Consider the following 22,283-nt stretch of genomic DNA (forward strand, 5'->3'; position numbering starts at 1 on the left):
CTCATATTTCAAACAGACATATCTCCAGTTAGTGCAAATGCATTGTAATATAATCAGACTCTCCGAAACATCTACATAATATGTAATGCCAACAGTGTCTCCGTAAGCCTGTTAAACATCGTATTTAGTTATGCAATCAGGATTCCAAATGCAAATTGTGCTCAAATGTGTGCTAGTTTTCCAAACTGAATATTTAGTCAAGGTTCTACTCAACTCATTTCCATAGCAAATGCAACGTCTTACATTAACCTCTATAGTCAGGTACATTTTACAACAATTATATTCTATGTTTTTCCTTTCAAGAACAAGTAACTGTGATAATCTGGTGTAGTATTATCATGCAACTGATATATAGGCCACATGAATACATTTTAATCAACAACAATCCATCAATTATGTTGAAAAATGGTTTTAAATAATATTTTAAATGATGACATATTGTATGGTAATTTTTATTATAGTCACTTTGTTATAGTCAGTTTAAGTTAAAATACTGCACGCAATTGTTTTAAGTAGCTTTAGGTATCCAGAAAAAAAAATTCTATTTCATTAGCTGCAATTACCCAAGCACCATATTTATCCAACCTGTATTGCAGATTGACCAACTTGTCAGAAGAGCAAGCAACATGAACATTGAGATAGATCACCTACACCAGATCCATTTACCAAACTTGTCCCTCTCTCTGCTTGTACATCTGCACCATCTTTGCCCATGGGGGGGTGGGGGAGAAGAGTCTCATAACAATTAAGCAGCACCTTGACAAGCACATGAATTCCTACAACAGACATCTATCGATCAAATACTGGCAAATGGGATTAACATCGATGTAAGACACAAAAAGGTGGAGTAACTCAGCATGACAGACAGCATCTCTGGAGACAAGGGTCAGGTTGAGAACCTTCTTCAGAGTGGCTAGGGATAAGGAAACTAGAGTTATAGTTGATGATATAGAGAGATAAAGAGGAATCACAGAGGGAGAGCAGCGAGAAAGGATGTTGCAGAACTCTTGTCAGAGAATAGGAGAACTTATTGATTGGAATCAGACAACATGGAAACAGAGCCTTTGCCGTACGGGGTCCATGCCATCATGCACCCATTTACACTATTCTTACACTTAATGGTCAGCGTGAACACGGTGGGCTGATGGGCCAGTTTGCAGGGTGACTTGGATAGGTTGGGTGAGTGGGCAGATGCATGGCTGATGCAGTATAATGTGAATAAATGTGAGGTTATCCACTTTGGCGGCAAGAGCAAGAAGGCAAATTAGTATATGAATGGGGTCAGATTCGGAAAAGGGGAGGTGCAACAACACCTGGATGCCCTTGTATATCAGTCACTGAAAGTAAGCACGCAGGAACAGCAGTCAGTGAAGAAAGCAAATGGCATGTTACCCTTCATAGCGAGAGGATTTGAGTATAGGAGCAAGGAGGTCCTACTGCACCAGGAGGGCCATGGTGAGTAATATGTGCAGTATTGGTCTCCTAATTTGAGGAAGGACATTCTTGCTATTGAGGGAGTGCATCGTAAGTTCATCAGTTTAATTCCTGGGATGGCCAGACTGACTTATGATGAAAGAATGGGTTGACTGGGCTTGTATTCACTGGTATTCAGAAGGATGAGAGGGAATGTTATCGAAACATATACAATTCTTAAGAGATTGGACAGGCTAGGAGCAGGAAAAATTGTTCCAATGCGGGAAGAGTCCAGAACCAGGGGTCACAGTTTAAGAATAAGGGGTAGGCCGTTTAGGACTGAGTTGAGGAAAAACGTTTTCATCCAGAGAGTTGTGAATCTGTGGAATTCTCTGCCACAGAAGGCAGTGGAGGCCAATTCACTGTATGTTTTCAAGAGTTAGATATAGCACGTAGGACTAACGGAATCAAGGGCTATGGGGGGAAAAGCAGGGACAGTGTACTGATTTTGGATGATCAGCCATGATCATATTGAATGGCAGTGATGGCTCGAAGGGTCGAATGGACTGCTCCTGCACCTATTTTCCATGTTTCTATGCCGTAGGTATGAAATTCAAGGGTTGAAATGCTGATAGCCATCCCACATGCAGGTTCTGTGCAGTGAATTGGCTTTGGGCAGTGTATCAACATGTTCAGTCACAAAAACATCTTGACAGCCTTCCCAGTTGTAAAAGGCATTTAGCCTTTTTTTTTTTTTAATTAAATACCTCCTATGATGGCTAGGGTCATTGGACCATAGATAGGTCCAATCCCTGGACCATAGATAGGTTCAGAGTAGTGCAGTTAGACCTTCTCATCAGTGAGTCACTGCAATCACCAAGGACTAGCAGCTCCCTTCAGAACCTCCGCCTATCAGCCACCATATAAATACATAGAAAAACTCAATTTGTTCTGGATACAGGGGAATAACAAGCAGAAATGATCTCTTACAGTTTTGATGGATTCAGGAATTACTGCAACACCAGTGCAGCGTTAAAGAAGCATAACTCCCCCTGCATTTCTTACCCAAATCACTTAATTCACATCACGAAATGGACAGCAATCAACCGTGACAGAAATAAAAAAGACAATTCCCATTGTTGAAGTGACTATTTTGCATGAGTAATTCAAATTCATTTTTTAAAGAAACTCCAATAATTTAACTTCCATCTTAAACTTAGCATTATAACCGCATGTAATTTATAGTCGTATAATGAAACTAGCAATGGAATCTCTGATGTTTGACTGAGCATAGATATTGTGGGTGGTAGTTTATTCTGGGGTCAGCAGTATGTTACTACTTCATCATTTAAATAGGAATGAGTGTCCAGCGGGTGAGAGGTTAACTAATTGGCTTATTCAACTGTTTGCAGACAAGCAAACTGCTGGAGAAACTGAGCAGATTGGGCAACACAAGTGCGGAGGAGTTATTGTATCCACTGCATGGTGGTGCAGCGGTAGAGTTGCTGCCTTACAGCGCCATCTCTATGGAGTTTATGCATTCTCCCGTGACCTGCGTGGGTTTTCTCCGGGAGCTCCGGTTTCTTCCCACACTCCAAAGGCATGCAAGTTTGTAGGTTAATTGGCTTCTGAAAATTGTCCCTAGTGTGGGATAGTGTTAGTGTGCAGGAATTGCTGGTCAACAATGACTTAGTGAGCCAAAGGGCCTGTTCCTGAGCTGTATCTCTAAATAAACTAAACGGTTTCTAGTCAAGACCCTTTACCTGGATGGAGTTAAATTTAACTCTCCACCCCTGCACCCCCCCCCTCCCTTATCTTAACATGCACAATGCTCTTGTAAACACTTGTGAAATTGCCAAGAAAACATTTTGCATAGGTATTAAAATTGTTTGAAATCAACTTTAAAATCCTCTATACCCAATATTTTTCAGATGGATTTAAAGAGCAATAACAGTCATAAAAGAACCCAGTTAGTCAAATTAAGTCAAGTTTATTGTCATATGTTTAAGTAAGGTGAGTAACAGGTGCAATGAGAATCTTGCCTGCAGCAGTATTCAGTCACATAGAACACACAAAAACATAAATGATACAGAACATTCTGCAAGTACAGTAAAAAGAAAAAAAGACAGTTGTGCAAAAAATGATTAGCAAATAAAATGAATCACTTGAACATATTCAACCAGAGCACTAAACCCCATTTATATTTGCTTTATCTCATCCATCCATATATGTCCAAATGCTTAACCAGTTCCCTTCACATCAGGTGTTATGGTGATCAATGAAATCATCATGTGGTGGCATTGTGATTACATTACCCAGTTACTACCTGTAACTGGCCCTCTCCTCCACTTTCATGACTTGAAATTGCACCATGAGAGAATGTTGGAAGTTACATTTGTAATAAAAAATAAAAAACAATTGTTGAATCAAGGAACAGTGAAATTAATCTTTACAAAAACTCATCCAATTCACAAATATCTCTCAGGATGAAATCTGCCACCCCACTGCGCCTATCTTGTATCCAACTCCATAAAACTGGTTTAATCTTGACAGTCACCTCAGTTCAATGGTAAATGAGCAATGGCCAATAGTTGTGAACACTATCCGTAATAACAAAAAGCCTCCAGGAATCTGTTCTTCATTGTTTGCTTGTGATAATCTTAATGTCCTGATTTATTATTGATTTCTCAAGCAGGGGCCAATTAGTCCCAATTTGAAAACGTCTCTTGACTTCCTTCTAATCTTCATATTAACCTTATCATTCAATTGAAGTTTCAAAGTTCCCTTTTCATCCTTAATGCCTGTTATAACATGGTTTCTGGAAGTATAAACTAAGGCCTAATTAAATTCACTATCACCTTGCATTGTTATTCAATGTCATTGTGTATAATGTTACTACAAAACATTTGACCAAAGCATTTTATTTTCATTGAACATGGAGATTGCAGATGTTGAAATCTGGAGCACAACACAAAATACTGGAGGAATTCATCAGGTCAAACAGCATCTTTGGTGAGAAGTGAATTGCCAATAGTTCAGGTTAAAGTGCCTGTCCCACTTGAACATCATTTGCGCATCACGCAGGTGGCACGCGAAGATTTTGTGAATGCCAAAAACCTGAGGCACCACTCGCGACCGCGCTTCACTGCCTACGCCACTGCGTGCCATGCGTGTGTAATGCACGCCATGCGCGCGCACGATGCGTAAATAATGTCGCGTAAATGACGTGCAAATGACGCCCAATTGGGACAGGCCCTGAAGACCCTGCATCTGTGCAAGGTCTCAACCCAAAACCTTGACAATTCCTTCCCCTCCAGAAATGCTGCATGACCTGCAAGTCCGTTTCGTTTTTTTCCAATGCATATGTATTTCCAAGGCTATATTTAGTTCAATAAAGGCTGATGAAACCAGGCATTTTTTTTTTAATACACTCTGCAATCTACATCCAAATTAGTAGTATTTTGAACAACCCATGCACATGTGTAAAATTATGCTCAAGGATGTTTTCAACTGATGAATTCCATCATTATTCCTACCTATCCAATTACTCAGAACTCTTACCTAATATCCTGACTTCTCCATTCAACCATTGGGAAGGACAAAAGCCATCATTTTCATCACCTAACCTCCAAACCCTTGCCACAGATTGCAACTCTCTCCATGGCCACCATTTCAGATTGAACTAAACTGCATACGTTTCCACTCCTAGTCATTTCACATGCTCTCTATACCAAATATTAATATCATTTGCATCCACTTCTACCTTCTCCACTGCTGTGGGGCAGGTAACATGTGCTAGATGCAGGAAACATCTTGCTAGATACAGGAAACACGTTCCCGATGTTGGGGCAGATCAGAACCAGGCGCCACAGTTTAAGGATAGGGGTAGGCCATTTAGAACTGAGATGAGGAAAAACCTTTTCACACAGAGAGTTGTGAATTTGTGGAATTATCTGCCTCAGGAGCATTAAAAACAGCAATGATTACTTTGCATGGTGGTGCTGGCCCAAAGGGCCGATTGGCCTATTCCTGCACCTATTGTCGATTGTTTCAACATTTCCATTCTTCATGCTCAGCCAAGCACCTAAACTGCACCTAGTTAGCTGCCAACCAGTTCTTGGTAACATATACTAGCTCTTACCCCCCAACAGCCTCCAATTGGCAATGTATGTTTTGATGTTTTCTTCATGCCCTGTCCTTTTATGTAGCTTCCTCCAACTGCCTCCTATCATCAGAGAATATTTCATTCCTAGTTTGGACCCCTCACCTTGCCTTTCACACCACACCAGTTCAATGCTCTGTGCCTTTGGCTATTATTCTCTTCCAACATCCCAGTAACATTTTTGTTTGTTCTTCCATATTCTGCCTTAATCTCATTTTTTTTTTGCTTGATTGTTATTCAATAAGGTTTGAAGCGCATAGATATACAAGGTGCAATGTGCCCAATACCACTTGTTCTTTGATTTCTCCCCCAAAAAAACGCAATGATTGCTGTGGAGTACCTCATCTAGTGGCCACGTTGAAAACTGACACGACTGAATTGAAATGTTATGCTGCTCCAGAAAACAGTCTACAAGACTCCGAATCAGGCCTTCCGTGGGACACGACCTCAGTCTTGTATTGGTGTGTATTCACAGTTACATCATTCGACGTGAGAAAGGGGAGGATCTACAATAACGGTGGCGGGCAACGGGTGGACGTTGGACATTTCTTTCGCGTGGAATTGGAAGGCAGCTGACAATCAGCAGCGGTCAGTGAGCATTAAGTGTCGAGGTACACACTGACACTGCATCCTTGACCATTGTGGGTTTCGGAAATTAATAAGCAGAGATGGAGAGAGCAATAAATAAATAGACCATTCTGTTGGAGCCGATGATAGCGATCAGGCTAGTTTACTCTCTAAGCCCAACTAGCTGCGAGGCCGAGCATGAAGAAATAGTGACCACGCCAGTCTCTACTACAGAAAGTGGAACCCCGAACCCACCCAGCCCATTGAAAAGTTCCAAGTTTTTTTTAATCTTATATCTGCACGCTTTTCTCGGTGTAGAAGCGCTCGCCGCTACACCTTGGGATATTTCGAAGGTCTGTCGGGGCATTAAATTAAGCACAACAGAACACATTTAGAATGTGCGCACGTCTGATTTACGTGTGCTCCGAAAGAATGAGCATGATCATGTTGCAAATCATCTTGGCGTGTCCACAAATGCAACCGCGGCCCCGCCAAGTCAAACTTCCAGACTTGTGCGAGTGCGACTTGCAGAGAGAGCAGAGCAGAAAATGACCGAACGGAGGAGGCGACGTTCGTGGCACCATTAAATGGGAACATTATGTCAGCACTGAATCTCGTGTCACTTCTGAACAGTTACTGAATACAGAGTCATGCACAATGAAAGCAGGCTCACCACACGAGTCTGTGACTCTCCGACTCACATACACCGTTGGAATGGGCTTTGCAATTGTTCTTGCGAACAGGTGATATTGTCAACCAAATAGAAATACACTCACAGTCCCCTTCCTCTCACACCAAAATAACATTGGAAACCTATGACCACGGTATTTCAAGAAGATAAAGCATATCTTGGCCACACGAGCAGAGACTGGTCTTCTGGTACCAGAGCATAAGCACAGAATCCTTCCACTCGCGTCAGTCAGCCCATTTCAAAAGGTCCTGGTTATGAAACTTTATAAGACCAGGGACCTGGGAACACAAACACCCCCTCCCGACGTCTCTCAAGTCAGGATCCAAGCAGCCCCGCACACCACACTGTGGGTCGAGTTGCAGAGCGGCATTCCGCGACCTCCCCCTCGATCAGAGACAAGCGGGATCCCCTCGACAACACACACTGGGGTCAATTCCTAGCCCCGCCACCCACCCACCCAAGGTTACTTTGCCTCGCCAAATCACGGTCGCGCATCTGAACAAGTACACGAATCCCAATAAATAAAAGGGCTGCGAAGGATGGATGGAGGCAGTGGGTTTGCCAGAGAGCGGGTGGACCGAGTGCGCTGTGTTGAGGGTCTTACCCGCTTTGCTGGGCTCCAGCTCAATGCGCCGGGATGTCTCACGGGCTCACGGCGCCGCGTCCAGACAGCATCGCAGGTTGCGCACGGATGCTCCCTCTCAACGCTGAGAGCCCACCTCCACTTTATGGCTTTGAGAGAGAGAGAGAAAAAAAATCTTGTCAAATGGAGCAGCTGTGTGGTTACGCCGTGCGTCAGTGGGTACGTCGCTCGCATCCCCCCTCCTTCCCTCCCTCCCTCTTATTTTACATCAGAGACGGGGTCTCTCTCTTCTCTCCCCCCTTCCTCCATCTCCACAACGTGTCCTTAACTGAGAAGGCGGTGTGACGGTGCGGCGCGGCGCAACGCCCGCGGGGAACCAGGGTCGGAGACCCAGCTCTTTAACAGAACGAGCGATGGCTTTTGCGGAGGGAAGTGTGAGTGAGCGAGTGCAGTGAGACTCGGGTTCAATGCTCGCTCCCACCTTCGCTCAGGCAGCCAGCCCCCTACAGCATTGACATCAATGAGCGCTCCTTATTAACAAGTGCGAACATCAATTCTCACTCCGACCAGTTTTCAACCAGAGGGTGGTTTGTCCAACAGCGTCGGACACAGACTAACTCACCTTGTGAGCAAGAAAGGCTCGGGGGCTGCAACTTGCGATATACGGATCACTTCTCTCAAACACTCCTGAACCTTTCTCCACGCTTTGAAGTTTATTTATCTTTTCGGCAAGAATCCCCAAAAAACGTCCCTCTAATTCTCACCGAGCCCTGCACAAACACTGGCCGTCGCCCAAGGGTTTTCAGTTGAACCCATCCACAGTCAACCTCCGTTACCTCTCTAGGGGAGCGGAGGTGTGCACATTTCTATGCAGTTGGATTCGGCGCTACAGCTTTATACACGCATTGCTCGCTTCGTTCCCAGTTTCCCATCGGTGAGAACAAACTTTGAAGTATTTTCCTTTCATTGCGACATGATTCGAGAGAGCGGAGACCGTTATTCTTCCGGAATGTCACCACTGCTGCCGTTTGTAAGAGAACTGAATCTTTGTTCACCTTTGGTTCACCTTTCCAGGAGAGATGTAAATGGCATTGGATGTAGCAGCTACCCCCCGTGTCCTGTGTGCCACTGTGTCACCTATCACCCTTGTGCCCGCCTGCTGGTTAAACAAGTGCGAATTGTTTTCCTCTCACCTCTCTCCAACCCAATACCTCTCCCTGGCTGTAATCTTCATCAGCCCGCCAATCCTGATCCAATGAGTATCCAACGTTTCATCACCCCTTAATTGGAAATTGTGTCTTCAGCTGCCAATGCCCAAAGGACCTTTTGAGTTCTTCCTTTCTATCCTCCATGTCGTAAGTGCGAGGAGGAGAATTGGGCCATTCGGCTCATCAAGTCTATTCCACCATTCAATCGTGGCTGATCTATATGTCCATCATAACCCCATTCTCCTGCCTTCTCCACATAACCCCTAACACCTGTACTAATCAATAATCTATCTGCCTCCATTGACTTGGCCTCCACAGTGCTCTGTGGCAACGAATTCCACAAATTTACCATCCTCTGACTAAATATATTCCTCCTCTTCCTAAAGGAACGTCCTTTAATTCTGAGGCTATGGCCTTTCGTCCCAGACTCTCCCACGAGTGGAAACATCATCTCCACATCCACTCTATCCACTATTGCACCTTGCACTATTCCTTACAACGTACACTTCCTTGCAATGTACCATTTCAATGTTTCCCGTGTCAAAATCTGTATTCACCTGTGGGACATCTTGGGATATTAGAGAGTTTTGAAGATACAAATGTAGGCTGGCCCTCCAGTTCAGCATTGGGGGAGTGCTTCATCATCACCGGTGCCATGGTTTAGGCATGACATTCACCACAATAGACAATAGACAATAGGTGCAGTAGGCCATTTGGCACTTCGAGCCAGCACCGCCATTCAATGTGATCATGGCCGATCATCCCCAATCAGTACCCTGTTCCTGCCTTCTCCCCATATCCCCTGACTCCGCTATTTTTTAAGAGCCCTATCTAGCTCTCTCTTGAAAGCATCCAGATAACCTGCCTCCACCACCCTCTGAGGCAGGTAATTCCACAGACTCACCACTCTCTGTGAGAAAAAATGTTTCCTCGTCTCCGTTCTAAATCGGGAACATGTTTCCTGCTTCTAGCATGTCCAAGCCCTTAGCAATCTTATATGTTTCAATGCCATCCCGGGAATTAACCTTGTAAACCTATGCTGCACTCCCTCAATAGCAAGAATGCCCTTCCTCAAATTAGGGGACCAAAACGGCACACAATACCACAGATCCTTTCCTATCCGCACCCTGCCAACCCTTCAACAATTTGTATATCCCAGTGGATGTGACAGTTCCCAGGTGGATGGGGTAGATGTGAAGATGATGCTTCCAGCACAGCGTCAGAATAAAGGATGGTACCTTCAGAATGGAGATGAGGAGGAATTTTTTAACCAGAAATGAATCCGCGGAATTCATTGCAACCAAGAGCAGTGGAGACCGAATCATTGGGTATTTTTAGGTGGAGATTCATAGGTTGTTAACCCTAACTCTAATGCATGAAACATCTCCCACTCCATCTGTCCAGAGATGCTGCCTGTCCTGCTGTGTTACTCCAGCATTTTGTGTCTATCTTCGGTGTTAACCAGCATCTGCAGTTCCTTCCTACACATTGATAGGGTCTCGATTATTAAAGGGCGTCAAAGGTTATGGGGAAAGGGCGGGAAAATGGGGATGAGAGGGAATAATAGAATGGTCAGGTCCGAATGGCAGAGTAGACCAGGTGGGCCGAATGGCCTGCTCCTATGTCTTATATTTTATGGTAGAGTTAGGGCTGATGGCCTGGCCAATGTTTAGTGGCTCATCATCATTTAGGGTCTCATCATGCATGGTGGCACAGTGGTAGAGTTGCTGCCTTACGACACCAGAGACCCGGGTTCGATCTGATCACGGGTGCTGTCTGTACGGAGTTTGTCCGTTCTCCCCGTGACCTGCATGGGTTTTCTCCGGGATCTTCGGTTTCCTCCCATACTCCAAAGACGTCCAGGTTTGTAGGTTAATTAGCTTGGTATAACTGTAAACTGTCCCTAATGTGTGCAGGACAATATTAATGTGCGGGCATCGCCGGTTGGCATGGAGTCGGTGGGCCGAAGGGCCTGTTTCCGTGCTGTCTCTATACTAATCTAAGCATGCAAGCAATGCACTGATCCATTAAAAGTCAATGCCAGGAGATTAAGTCAAAGGAAGATGAGCTCAGTAATGGACTGTGATGCGCCATCTGATCCCACATCTCGTCATATTTTTACCCCTGAGAATGGGGATGAGGAGAAATTTCTTCAGTCAGAAGGTGGTGAATCTGTGATGTTTATTTGCCACAGAAGGCTGTAGAGGTCAGTGGATATTCTTCAAGGCAGGGATAGATAGATTCTTGATTTGTACAGGTGTTAGAGGTTCTGGGGAGAAAGGCAGGAGAATGGGGTTAGGAGGGAGAGATAGATTAGCCATGATTGAATGGCGGAATAGTTAATGGGCCGAATGGCCTAATTCTCCTCCTCGCACTTTGGACATGAAGGTCAGAAAGGAAGAACTCAAAAGGTCCTTTGGGCATTGGCAGCTGAGGACACAATTTCCAATTAAGGAGTGATTAAACATAAGGCATAATTCTCCTCCTATTGACCCTTAAATACAAGTAATTGCTTCACCCCAACCCCTCTCCTCCCTCCAAGCCGCACTCTCTCCAGCTTGTGCTGAGTCAAAGCGGTTGTCGTGACCTGAAGGCGCCAGTCGCATTGGAAATGGTATCTCCAATTCAGTGGCACACATACCGTGCAGCTTTTTTTAATCACCAGAGACCGCTGTAGCAATTAAGCGCAACACTGGTTGTCATTATTATTAGCATTCATATTTGCATTCTATTATCACCATAAAACCTTTATACATGTCGTTTTGAATAGCGCGAGGAATCAACTAAGCACGAGTATATTATTGGGGAAAAGTTTGAGATTAAACTATCCAGTGCTGGACAATGACTGGAGAGCGAACGTTAAACAAGCTCGCATTGCTTGAGCAGAAACGACACATCCTTAAACATTTGCGGATCAGCCGAGTGATCATGTTAATGAGCACGCGAATCTTTACAATGGCAACGACACAAATATAAGACTAATGGAATATTGCATTCAACCTCCGCAAGTCACGGCATTTCTTGTCAATCTATTGGGAAACAGACCTCAATTACGAGCAAGAGGCAGTCTACTCGTCTGGTTGTCTATTTGTACACAATTGCCAACGATGCTAACATTTTGATCCCTCGCCATCTGCAGTGTTATCTCTTCGGAGAAATATCTCTTTAAATCAACATCCCTGCTGGCCAGGTAGAGCCTGGAATTCATTCCTTCCGTACTGCTGCGCTGCCATCGTGAGGTTTCATTTTGCACGCGAATATTCCTTAATCCGAGTTTGAAAACCATGCAGTTGATTTCTTGAGTTCATCCAAATGCCTCTTGTTGCTGCGTGTGACCTCCCATTTTTGTCCCCCGCCACTTTCTTTCTCGTCTGTGTGTAAGTGTTCGTGTTGCCAAGTTGTTGGCATTTGCCTCAACATTAAGCACATCCCAAGACACGCGACACAATGTGCGTCTATCTGAGAATAGACAGATTCAGGCATATGGTGGTTGTCTCGCACCAGTCTGTAACGTCCAAAGTTCATAAAGGAAGTGAAGTTTGGGGAGAATAATCACAGATCATCTTTTTTTTCTGGTGGGGGAAATTAACCCTTAAATACTGGAACCTTAAACACTGAGCAGACCCAGGCAATATGGGCAGAAAGGGAACAGAAAGGGAAAGTTAATATCGCAGGTTGAAAGCTCACCAAAATTACTTTCGACAGGTGCAAAAAGTTATTCATCTCCGTCCACAGACGCAGCCTGACCAGCTAAATATTTTCAGCATTTTCCATTTTTATTTTGGATTCCCAGCACCTGTGGTTTATTGTTCAGGAAATGCGGGATTGGGAAAATTGGAGTGGGCAAAATACTGTCAAAAAAAAGAAAAGACTGTCCAAAATTACTCCCATACATCTACTACAAACCTACCGACTCCCATACCGACATCTACTACAAACCTATTGACTCCCATAGCTATCTTGACTACACTTCTTCCAATACTGCTTCCAGTAAAGACTCTATCCCCTACTCCCAATGCCTCCGTCTACGCCGCATCTGTGCCCAGGTTGAGGTGTTACATACCAGGGCATCGGAGATGTCCTCATTCTTTAGGGAACAAGGGTTCCCCTCTTCTATTGCAGATGAGGCTCTCATTCGGGTCTCCTCGATATCCCACAGCTCTGCTCCAACTCCCCCTCTCCCCATTCGTAACAAGGACAGAGTCCCCCTTGTCCTCACCTTCCACATCATCAGCCGTCACTTCTATCTTCTATCTATATTACTAAAACTCTGTTCTTGACCGGTTTTGGCGATCTGTACTGCGATTTCGGAGAGAACGCCGCCATCTACGGCCGTCATTTTTGGCCACCTTGCTCAGAGCCCCTCTCCGCTGCATGTGTGCTGAGGATTATTCCCATCGATGAAATATGACAGAGATATTAATGTTTTTACAAAATTCCCCATTCTCTCTGCTGCCCTGCAGGAGGGAGGGAGGGGGAGGGACTATAAAACCAGGAAGTGGTGTGCCTAAATCAGTGTCTGCAAGAGGTGTGCCTCAATCAGAGCTCTGAATGACACTGAACAAATGTCTCCACAGCTGTGAGTACCCATAATGTGGTTTGAAAATGAATATATGGTTAGTTGGAAGTAAAAAAGCACTGCCTGCAAATGGTTGTTTGGGTTTGGGTTGAAGTAAAAAGGCACTCTCTCTCTCTCTCTCTCCCCCCCCCCCCCTCCTCCTCTCTCCCCCCCCAGCTCTCTCCCTCTCTCCCCTCTCCTCTCTCCCTGTCTCTCTTCTCCTCTCTCTCTCTCTCCCCCCTCTACCCCTCCCTCTCTCCCTCCTCCCCCCCTCTCTACCCCCTCTCCCTCCCCCCTCTCCTCCCCCCCCCTCTCTCCCCTCACCCACCCTCCCTCTTCTCCCCTCCCCCACCCCCCTTGCCCCTGTTTGTGCCCTCTTTCACCCTGTTTTTAGTTTTTGTTTTGGAGGTCTAGTTTTTTTTTAGTTAGTGTGTGTGACGCTGCATGCCGCCTCCCCCCCCACAACCGCACATTGGGGGAACAGACCCAGGGGTTGGGGGGAACTGTATTTCTCTACCTGATTCCTACCTGATCAGAGAGGCGACTTTTCTCTGAGCTGCATCTTCGCCCCTTCCTTGCGTCCTACCAACGGGACTGGAGCGGCGTTTCCTGCCGGGACCGGCCAGACCTCAGCTTCGGCGGTGGCACTGAAGCACCATCACAGATTAGGCGATGCCTTACCCGGGTGGCCGTGTGGTAAGCTCCAGGGTGCTGAGACCGCCGACTCCAACATTGCGGAGCTGTGGTTGCGGAGCGTCCAGCTGCGGGCGACGCTAGGTTTAAACACCACGGAGCCTGAGATCTATCACCGAGATCGTCAGTATTGGAGCTCTGACCAGCGTGGCCTGTGGACTTCGGGAGCCGCGGTCCCCTGAAGCAAGCGTCCGTTCCAGACACTCCGAGCCGCTGAGAGTGTTCTTCTGACGCTGGAGCTCCATCATCCGGCGAGAGGGCCTGAAACATCAGGCCGCCGTCGTGGCGACAGCGGAGGCCTTAATAAGCATGACCATGGGTAAATAAGAGGAAGAGGACTGGACTTTGCTGCCTTCCCTCACAGCGGGAATCATTGTGGGGGGGGGGGGGGATGTTTTTTATGATCAATGTTAAATTCTTTAATGTTGTGCTTTTTTTTTTAATGGTGTGCTGCAAATGGCAACTCAAATTTCACTACACCAATTGATGTATGTGACAATAAATGTCCTTTGTCTTTGTCTTGTTGTCTTCTCTACATCGGCGAGACCAAGCGCAGGCCTCAGCGATCATTTCGCTGAACACCTTCGCTCAGTCTGCCTTAACCTACTTGATCTCCCAGTTGCTCCGCACTTCAACGTGCCCTCCCATTCCCAATCTGACCTTTCTGTCCTGGGCCTCCTCCATTGTCAGTGAGGCCCAACGCAAATTGGAGAAACAGCACCTCATATTTTGCTTGTGTAGTTTACAACTCAGCGGTATGAACATTGACATGTCTAACTTCAGATAGCCCTTGCTTTCTATCTCCATCCTCTTCACCTTCCCAGTTCTCCCACGTGCTACTGTCTCCGCCTACATTCTATTTTTGTCCCGCCTCCCTCCCCTGACATCGGTCTGAAGAGGGATCTTGACCCAAAACGTCGCCCATTCCTTCTCCCCTGAAATGCTGCCTGAGTTAGTCCAGTATTTTGTATCAACCCTGAGATTAATGAAGTTGGGTGGAGAAGGGTGCTGAAATTATGTTCTCCCATTTATTCTACCTTGGATAAATAAGCTAACTCCACATCATGGATGTCGGGTTGCTCCTGGGATAATAGAGCCTTTGAAGCACTTGTGTAAGTGGCTGTATTTGAGGTTTAACAGGAATCTGAGGGGCAGCTTTTTCCCCACAGTGGGTGGTGGGGTACATGGAACAAGCTACCCCAATAAGTAGTTGAGGCAGGTACTATTACAACAATTAAAAGATATCTGGACAGGTACATGCATAATAAAGGTTAAGAGAGATGTGGGCCAAACGCAGACAGGTGGGGCTAATGTAGATGGGCATTTTAGGGCCTGTTGCGCTGTATGACTATGACTCTAAGTGTTGTGTTTGAATAACAAGGGTTGAGGCTTTGTCTCAAGAGGCTTCAGCGAGGGGGCTGAGCAGTGAAATGGGAAAGGGTAAAGTCTTTCTATCTTAACTCTTTCGCCAAATCATATTCAGGATGGCAGTAAGGGCAGTAGAATGCTCTTCCTGGAGGATGTGGGAGATGAGGGAAACGTCCATGTCTTTAGTGAGTGCAGTTGTGGGAAGTGCATCCTGCTGCAGTTCCTGACAGACTGCAGCGAGTGGTTAGAGCTGCAGATGGACTCAAGAGCATCCATTATGCTGGGAGCATCATGAACAAGAGTGTAATTGAGGTGGTTACATCTAAGATGCAGGCACCGGGTGATTGGGTGACCAGCATGAAAAGGGTGTAGACAAAGCGTGGCCAATCTCCAAAATACCATACCATTTTGGATGCAGTTGGATGGGGAAATTGCCTTTCATTTAGAGGAAAGCAACAGAGGAGAAAGAACAATTTGCAAAGAATGGAAGGAACATGATAGTTCAAGCAGATAGTTCACACAGAAGGTCCACACAAACAGTCAGAAGATGACTGAAGAAGAGACTCGACCGGAAACAGTTCCTGTCCATGTTCTCCAGACAAGCTGCACTTTGTGCCCTTTTGAGAATTATGCAGCTTCTGCAGTTCATTATTTCTACACATCTTATGGGGAAAAAAAGAATGCCAAGACAGAGTGAAACACAAAGGACTTGGATTAAAAGAAAATGCTTACGGCAGAAACATTGTTAGAGAGTTTCTTTATTCTCCCCCAAAAAATGTTTGTTGATGTTTTTTGTGTTTCTTTAAGAGCAGTGAGATCAACGCGGCCCCTCTCAATTGAACTACTTTCAGGGATTTAGTGGATTGCATTTTGGGGTGTGTTTAATTTGCTTTTTTAAAAAAATCAAATTTGATGAAATGAAATATAATAAATTATTTTTAACAGATGTGGTTTTGTTATTTGGCTTTTAATTTTTACTGAATGGAGCATTTGAGGCTGCTCACAGTAAAGTTGTTGATTGCACAGTTGCAAGTGAATGGCTTATCAGCCTTCCACACATTTTCCTGTGCCCTGTGGACAATTTGGCCCAGTGGGGATGTGCTTGGTACAAGATTATATGGACCTGGAGATGTTTGTGTCATTTCACAACAAATGTAATATAAAAGGCAAATTAGTGCCAAAAAAAGTTACTGAATTAGCAGGCTGTGCTTCAAGCAATGGCTCCTTCTCAGACCTCATGTTAGCTGAGAATTTCCTGGCTGCAGGAAATGGACTGAGCTACTACTATTGTCCTGAAGCTGCGTCCACATTTACCTTTTGCTGATCCCCCTGTGTGAACCAAACAGCCCAAAATGTCTCAATACTCCAAGGGTTTCTAAAGTGAAATCCCATCACACAATGGGGTCAGAACAGGTTTCATCCAAGCAAATGCTGTAAAATACATTGCCAGCCACATAGCCATGTAGTTGTCAAATCCATGAGGACCCTTAAATGCTTTTTGTTATGTTCCGGATGGCAGAATGAATAACAACTTACATGCAGTTTGCCTGGATCATGGGAGAGAGGTTTATTACCGAACATTCCCTGCTGACATTGAGCACCAACTCATTTACATATACATAAATATGTATGAATACATTACACTGCTCTCCTTTTTTAAGTATTAAATCTAAGTACTCAGTTACAATTTTGTTGTTGTGATGCATGATTTAAACCAGTATTTATGAAATCATAAATGATAAACATAACATTTATTTTACATATCAATACATTTTCATTTTACTTAGAGAATTAGTTACTTAATTTACAAACCTAACCTGACTACTGGTTTACGGATCCTGCCTGATCGTCTTACAGTAACTGGTGTAGGTGTTGACTCAACTGTCGGTTTGCTTGGCTCTGTTTTAGTACCCTGACTTTGACCAGAGGAATCTGCTTTTTTTGTCTGTACCAACTGAACGTTGTGTTTCAATCACAGGGGTCTCTTCCAAATCACTTTCAGATAAAAACTCAGGGATTAGGACTTCATGCTCAGTTTTTGGTTCATCTTTGGCTGGAATCATTTGATCAACATGAACACTTTTGATCCTATCTCCAACTTCAACTAAGTATCTTTTCGTTCCACACACTTCCATTAATTTCCCAACATCCCATTTGTTTCGACTGGACTTGTTGGCACAAACCTGCTCATCTAGCTTGAAGTACCTCTCCTTTTTGTGGCAGTCAAAATGGCGTTTTTGACAAATGTTTTTGCTCAACTATCAAGGCCAAATTGCATTGAACTGGACTTAGGCATATTCTTAGCCTTCACTTCATCAAAAGTTCTGCAGGTGAGTAACCCATTGTTGTGTGTTGTGTGGTTCTGTACTTCAGCAAGAAACTAGCCAAACGATATTTCATGCTGAACTTTGAACTACCCTGCAAAACCTGTTTCTTGAGAGCATCTTTGACAACTCTAACAGACCTTTCCGCAGCCCGTTGGAGGCTGGATGGTATGGGGGAACAAGTGTGTGTTTTACAACATTCCCTTGCATAAGCTCTTTGAACCTTTCTGAATTAAACTGAGGCCCGTTATCCGAAACAAGTTCATCCGGTAAACCATGGCAAGCGAAAATGGATCTCAACTCATCTATGGTACGCCAAGTAGTAGTGCTTGACCCCATATGCTTAACTTCAATCCATTTGGAATGACTATCTACTAGTACCAGAAAGTGATCATTACCCTTTTCACAAAAATCTACATGAACTCTCGGAAAAGGTCTAATTGGCCATGACCAGGGTTGCAGTGGTGATTTTGGTGGTTAATCCGGCAATTTTGGCAGACACTACATTTGCTCACCAGTGACTCTATGTCACCGTCAATACCAGGCCAATACACACAACTTCTGGTAATTGACTTCATGCTTACTATGCCAGGATGTTTGGCATTGACTGTGTGGCTAGGTTCAGCTCCAACTCAATAATTAAGTTTGCTGATGACACTGTGGTGGTGGGCCTGATCTCAGACAACGACGAGAAGGCCTACCGGGAGGAGGTGGCTGATCTAGCACTCTGGTGCCAGGATAACAGCCTCCTCTTGAACATCAAAAAAACAAAGGAGCTGATCATGGACTTTAGCAGGGCACATCATCTGAGGACATACAATCCATTGAGGATAAATGGGGATCCTGTGGATAGGATGAACTGTTTTAAATATCTGGGAGTCCACATCTCCGAGGATATGGCATGGGCATCACACGCCTCAGCACTCGTGAGTAAGGCAAGGCAGCGCCTTTACCACCTCAGGCAATTGAGGAAATTCAGAGTGTCTCAGAGGATCCTCCAGTGCTTCTACGCAGCGGCGGTGGAAAGCATCTTGTCCGGGAACATTACCATCTGGTTTGGGAATTGCTCTGCCAAGGACAAGAAGGCTTTGCAGAGAGTAGTGCGTTCGGCCGAACGCACTATGGGAACTTCACTCACCCCCCTGCAGGAACTATACAACAGGAGGTGCAACTCCAGAGCAAATAAAATCATGGAAGACCCCTTCCAACCCTGCAACGGACTGTTCCAGCTGCTACCGTCAGGCAAACGCCTCCGTTGCCATGTGATGAGAACGGAGAGGTTGAGAAGAAGTTTCTTCCCAGAGGCAATTCGGACTGTAAACGCCTATCTCACCAGGGACTAACTCTACAGAACGTTTTTCCTTCCATTATTTATTATGTAAAAGAATATGTGTGTTATGATTGTGTTTATAATTTGTTTGGTTGTTTTGTTGTTTGTCTTTTGCACAAAAGTCCGCGAGCATTGCCACTTTCATTTCACTGCACATCTCGTATGTGTATGTGACAAATAAACTTGACTTGACTTGATGAAGTTCATTCATAATTTTGTTTCTCAAAGACTCTGGTACAACCACTCTGTAACCCCACTTAATGCATCCCTGCTCACATGATAATTCATGGCGTCGATTATGGAAAGGCTTCAGTGCTGAGTTCAGAACTGAGTTCAATCCACTATCGATTTCAGTCCAACCATTCAATGTCTGTTCATAGACTCACTTCAGCACTGTGTCTTTTTCTGTTTCTGCTGCAATTTCTGTTTCAGTCACTGGAAAGTCGTCATCTACAATTTGCAGTGTGTAGATTGAGTTCTCATTTCTCACATCAGAGTTCTCATGGGGCAACCGGGCCAACGCATCTGCAACTACATTTGTACTTGGAGCTTCTGTACTCAACCTTGTAGTCACACTGGGACAGCAAAATTGCCAGCGCTACATCCTTTATGCGTCCATGGAAGGTATAGCTGACTTGGGACCAAGTATCACTAGTAGTGGCTTGTGATCAGTCACTAGGGTGAATGGTCTGCCGAGAAGAAACTGATGGAATTTCTTGATTCCGAACACGATGCCGAGTGCTTCCTTTTCTATCTGTGGATAATTACGCTCACTCGGTGATAGGGTGCAGGTGCAAAAGCCATAGGCTTTTCCTGTCTGTCATTCATTACATGGGAGATCACTGCACCTACACCATAACTTGAAGCATCACAAGTAAGTTTCATCTAGTGTGTCATATCGGAGAGAACAAGGAGTTTGTCACGTCAAGTTTTCCTTGCAGATGTCATATTCACGTTGCTATTCCTTTCCCCACTTCCATTTCACATCTTTTTGTAGCAGATAATGTAGTGGCTTTAGCATAGTTACTAAATCTGGAAGGAATCAAGTCAAGTCAAGTCAAGTTTATTCGTCACATACACATACGAGATGTGCAGTGAAATGAAAAGTGGCAATGCTCGCGGACTTTGTGCAAAAAGATAAACAAACTAACAACCAAACAAACTATAAACACAATCATGAACACACACATATTCTTTTACATATTAAATATTGGAAGGAAAAACGTTCAGTAAAGTACATAGAACTGCACCATCCCAAGGAATGATCGTAGCTCTGACACATTGTTGGTTTTTGGAGCATTCACTATTGATTCAACTTTCGCCTTCACAGGGCAAAGTCTGTTGGCGTCTACATTGAGTCCAAGGTCGACCACATCTGACTGCGCAACTGCATATTTACTTTGTCGCAGTTTGACATTGTGGCAGTTCAGTTGTGTAAGAACTTGTTCGAGGATTTCCAGAGGTTCTACCATGCGTTCTGTGAATATCAGTAGGTCATCCTGGTTGCAGTTCCAGTTTAGTGAAGACTCTTGCTAAGTTCTGCGTATAGATCTTGCGAGGTTGGTAACGGATATTGTTCGTCTTCAATTGTGACTTTTTAGTCACCACATAGTTGAACAGTTTTGTCGGGCTTGGGTACGGCCACAATTGGCGCTGCCCAGTTGCTCTGGTTTATCTTCACGAGTACTCCATTCCGCTCTAACCTGTCGAGTTCTTCCTCCATTTGTTGCGTGCATATGGTACAGGTCTTGGTCAACAATACACAGGTCTCACATCTTGCTTAATTGCGTGCAGAGTACCCTGTTATTTCCGTGTAACTGTCAGCAAAAACGTTTGCATGTTTGCTTATGACGTTTTCAAGACGTGATTTGGACAAATCGATGCTGAAAATGTTCTTCCAGTCTAATTCTATTCTACGCAGCCAATCCTTTCCAAGGAGGGTTGGTTTATTTCTGTAGCTGGCCACTATGATGGGCAGTGTTACTGACTGACCATTATGCTGAACCCTACAGTTAATTTGTCCACGTCTCCAAAACTTCGCCCAAGTAGGTTCTCATCTTGAACTTACTCTCAAACAATGGTGTCTGTGGGAACTTTGTTTTGTACAGGTCTCTGCTCATGACCGAACAATCTCTTGCCATGTCAATACACATATCGATTAACTGTTCATTAATCAATAGTTTAATTTGAAAGTCCTTGCCTTGGCTGGTTGTAGGTTTATCGATGTTGGTTGCATAAATGGTGTACAACCTAAGTTAATTTCCATCTGAGTTCATCTCCAAGTTGTGAACTCCTTTCTGGTGTTGTCGCTTGTTTCCCGCAGATTGTTGATTTCCCGTTTTAAACATGTCGAGGCGATATGGCCTTTCTTCTGGCAGTTATTATAGCACTTGAAATTCAATCACCTGAAATTTCATCAGTTTCTTCTCGGCAGACCATTCACCCTAGTCACCCGGGTCAGGCAGCATCTCTGGACAAAAGTAATAGGTGATGTTTTGAATCGAGACCCTTCTTCAGACTCGTGTGCTGTTTCAGAACTGTAGAAGGGTCTTCACCTGAAACGTTACCTATTCCTTTTCTCCAGAGATGCTGCCTGATTCGCTGAGTTACTCCAGTATTTTTTGTCTATCTTAGATCTTACTGGAAAATCTTTTTATGTTAATTACACTCTATGAATTTCCAAAGTAGACCAAATTTAAAATCAAACCAGTATGCTTGGGAAGATTGGAAAGAATATTGCAAGAGTGTTGGAGTGCAGGAGGCTGAGCAGTGATCATATAGAGGTGTACAAAATCCTGAGAGAAATAGATGGGGTGAATGCAGTTTTTTACCCAGGTTAGGGGGATCAAAAACAAGAGGACGTGTTTAAGATGAGGGGACAATATTTAATATGAACCCGAGGGGAAACTTTTTCCACTCGGATGTTGGTTGGTATATGGAACAAGCTGCTACAGGAGGTAGCTCATACAAATACTACAACAACATTGGACAGGGGCATGCTTAGGAAAGATTTGGAGGGATATGGGCTAAATGTGGGAAAGTAGGACCAGCTTAGAAGGGGCATCTTGGACAGCATGGACAAGTTGGGCTGAAGAGTCAGTTTCCGTGCCGTGTGAGTCTATGACTTTTAGTTAACTCTTATTGGGAAGAACATGGTATATTTTGATGGAATGCACAATTCGGTGAGATGGAAAACTAGAACTCCAGACAATGAAATATTGAGTTGTTTTGGCCTTGAAGGTCTAATAGTTATGATTAGCTGATGCTGATTGACATGACGAAGAGGGAAAAAAATGACCATTACTCCTCCTAAATAGAAAATTACTACATTGAGATCCTATCATTTAAGATAGAAAGTTGCTGTGAAAATAACATTCAGAGCTACT

The sequence above is a fragment of the Leucoraja erinacea genome, chromosome 16 (assembly GCF_028641065.1).
Source record: "Leucoraja erinacea ecotype New England chromosome 16, Leri_hhj_1, whole genome shotgun sequence".
Taxonomy (NCBI): domain Eukaryota; kingdom Metazoa; phylum Chordata; class Chondrichthyes; order Rajiformes; family Rajidae; genus Leucoraja; species Leucoraja erinaceus.